Source organism: Cryptotermes secundus, unplaced genomic scaffold (genome assembly GCF_002891405.2).
Source record: "Cryptotermes secundus unplaced genomic scaffold, Csec_1.0 scaffold1467, whole genome shotgun sequence".
NCBI classification, from domain to species: Eukaryota; Metazoa; Arthropoda; class Insecta; order Blattodea; family Kalotermitidae; genus Cryptotermes; species Cryptotermes secundus.
In genome coordinates, this window is record NW_019729919.1 from 172,589 (window position 1) to 176,092 (window position 3,504).

General features: G+C 41.0%; 1 long non-coding RNA gene across 1 annotated transcript in view; it reads right to left on the reverse strand.

Annotated features, from left to right (window-relative positions):
• Positions 1-3,504, reverse strand: part of LOC111865878 — a 12,353-nt gene that overhangs the window by 4,215 nt on the left and 4,634 nt on the right. Inside the window, exon 2 of the long non-coding RNA XR_002843054.2 lies at positions 2,837-2,972. This is a non-coding gene — a long non-coding RNA (uncharacterized LOC111865878). The remainder of the gene's footprint in view (positions 1-2,836; positions 2,973-3,504) is intronic.

A 3,504-nucleotide genomic window follows, 5' to 3' on the forward strand; every position in this document is an offset into this window, starting at 1 on the left:
TCCTTCAAACTTTCTCTCTTCGTAAGCCCCATTAGAATGATTATAGCCAAAATTTTTTTTCATTTCTGTTGAAGTGACATCCACCCACTTCAAAACCTTATTGGTTCTGTCGTACGCCTCACAGTGTTGGAGATAGTATCTGTTAGTTTCCTGACACAACAGGTCAAAGAAACTATCTCCAAAAAACAGTGACGCAACTTCAGACACGTCCGTTGGGTCCGATGGCATCTGCTTCACCTCCGGATCACCAGTAAAGTTTCCCAAAGTGGGGGTTTTGTCCACTTTATCCCATGTAGCTGTCCCGACACTCGCACTTTCAACGGAGCTCTCACTTTCACTTGACACATTTTGGGCAGCCCTGTGGCCCCTGTCACTGATAATGGCCTCGCTATCAGAAGACGAAGCAGTTGGCAAATCTGATAGCTCATCGGAGAACATATCTAATATTTCCTGTCCTCCGAGAGATCGCAACTGCTTTCGTCTCTGAGCCATGTTGAACTGGTAGCTGCGTGGTTCATACTTGCAAGCTTGGATTAGAACAAAGCCAATTTTGTTTAGGTTGTGACAGGAAATGACTCTGGTCGAGTTACTAGATAAGGCAGCAATCATTCCCGAGGTCATCTACGCAGTAATTACGATTCAACGAAGCCACACAGCGATATATAGCGTTTTGCAACATAACGTGACCGTAGAGGGCCATATGGCCAGACCGGTCCGCAACGCTTGGAAACGTAGAGGGCCATATGGCCCCTCCGGTCCGCAATGTGATATGTATACATTGGTCCTACATGATCACATGCTTATTCGAAAATTCTCATTTTCCATTAGTGATTTCATTTACCCACAACCCAATTTTCTTTAATGAGATGCTTTCTGTACCTAGTCTATATAGCATTGGATGGTAGAATGTGACTAATAAATGAGGTACTATCCCAGCATTTCCCTGGAGGGGCTGAGGAAAACCATGATAAAGTCAGGATAGCTGGACTCCTGGCTAAGACCTGAAATGAGCACTTCCCAGATCGAAGTCTGGAGCATTATCTGCATTATCTCTAGAAAAGGGGCTCTCAAACTATGTGATACCATGACCCCCTAAAATAATACATGAATTTATGTGAACCCCACTGTGCCAGTGAGGATGAAGTTGCTGCAACAGGGAACTTGAATAGCTGTATAGCCTCTCTGTACCTACAGACAGATACAGACACACACTGCTGGCAGGTCCCTATCAGGCTGCAACAGTGAACTTGTATTGCTGTATAGCCTCCCTGTACCTACAGACAGATACAGACACACTGCTGCTGGCAGATGCACCTCCTCACAAAATCAGTGTATGCTACACTCTGTAGGTTAACACACATGTACATATTATCATAAAAGAGACAACCCTGACAATGGCCTAAGATCTGAAACATAGGCTTTTTGTTCATACGGATGTCATCATTATGATCAGTGTATTTTGATGCTTCTTGTATACGCAGGTACTGAAGGGAACAGAATGTATCTCATTTCCTGCCATGCCATTATACCTGCACCACAAAATCCGGATTTTGAACTTACTACATTCAAAATGGAAGTGGATGAGAACATGTAGGAAAACTTAATTCAAGGGAAATTAAATGGGGGCTGTATACACATGAGGGCTATTCAGAAATTAACCACTGTTTATTTTAGGCAACTAAAAGCAGGAGAGAGCTCATGCATGCAAGGTAGCATCGCATGACATTGCCTTGTAAACTATCACATAACTGCTCACTTGACTCTACGGAGTGAGTTATGGTGTGTCCTGCAATTGAAAATCCTGACAGCTACAAAATTTGTGTGCTGTGTTCTGCTTTCTTCATGCTAAAAACATGAGCACTGTGGAAATCCATTGTGAATTACATGTGGTTTACTGCCAAAATGCAATGAGTGAAGGAACTGTAAGACAATGAAGTAGAATGTTCTAATTTGGGTCAATAAATGTTTACAAAGAGGAGTGAAGTGGTTGGCCACTTGTAGTGTGTGATGATCTTGTTCAAAGTGCTGACCAAAAAATTTCACAATTTCAGAACTTTCGTGTGAACTGCCACAAACTTCACGCACTCTTCTCTATGAGATTTTCACAGTTAGGCTAGGCTATCACAAGTTTTGCGCAAGATGAGTTCACATAAAACACAGAGAATGGCTTCGGCTGACTAATTTAGAGCAATACCACAAAGATAGGGACGAATTTCTCAGTCAGATCATATGGGCAACAGGTGACAAAACCTGGGTGAAGTAACGCCACTATCACTAAGGTAGCTGGGAAGACTGAATGGGAACCCAGAAAATGGTTGCTACTGGAGCTACAGTAAAGCTTTGTTGCACAGTGAAAAAAAAAGTTGCAACTAATCATCTGACTTAAGATGTGGATTGAATACCATATAGATGAGTGGAACCCCCACTTAATGTTCAACTTAAAAATTATGTCAGTTTATGTTTGATTTTAATGACCCCCAGGTCAATAGTCTCAGTATTAAGTGTTCTCCATTCAAGATCTTCCTCAGTTTAGTATAAAAATCAATTACTCCCCAAAGAAACCTTAAGTGGGCACTTAACTGTCCTGCAGTATTTAACATTTAACACAAGCTAATATGCATGCAAATGCAGGTCAACAAGGTGCCAAATCCCCAATAATATTTTCTGACAGATACCCACAGTCCATGTCTTCCTACAGAGTGAGACAAAGTTCCACACCTATACATTATAGACAAAACTGTTTCAGGCTTCAGTTCTTAACATTTTCGATAGGAGATTGAAGATCAACAGAAGTAAAAGTGTGACATACACAAAGCAATAATCTGCATAAACTCACTTCCCGCCACGTATCAATGCACTCTGCATGAAATTGATGTATGCATGGAAGGAGTTCAATCAGCTCATAACCTCCGAAATCACACATGCACACCACACACGATGTCTGATTTGCCATACTGAAGTGTGCATCAAGCCTGAACAAAATATCACATTATCAGACATTACTTAACAACTACTTCAAAATCTGCAACTAGCTTAAGGTAAAGTTGTCCCAGTACTTAATTAACCCTTTGACGTGGTCATTTAAATTCCGCGGCCGCGGCTCCTGCGGTAATATATTCAGCCGGCCATTTAAATTTTGCTCGAAAATTATTTATTCATCATTGTTCTTAAATTCTATGAGATAGGAACATGAAACTTTCACTAAAATGATCTTAAATGGTGGTTTTATAACCTTACCTTATAATATGGGCGCCCTGTATCTCGGCCATGGAAGCAGGTTGTTTAGTATTTCAGCAGTGAATGGTACGCCTTGAAGGATGAAACTTTCACTAAAATGATCTTAAATGGTGGTTTTATAACCTTACCTTATAATATGGGCGCCCTGTATCTCGGCCATGGAAGCAGGTTGTTTAGTATTTCAGCAGTGAATGGTACGCCTTGAAGGATGAAACTTTCACTAAAATGATCTTAAATGGTGGTTTTATAACCTTACCTTATAATATG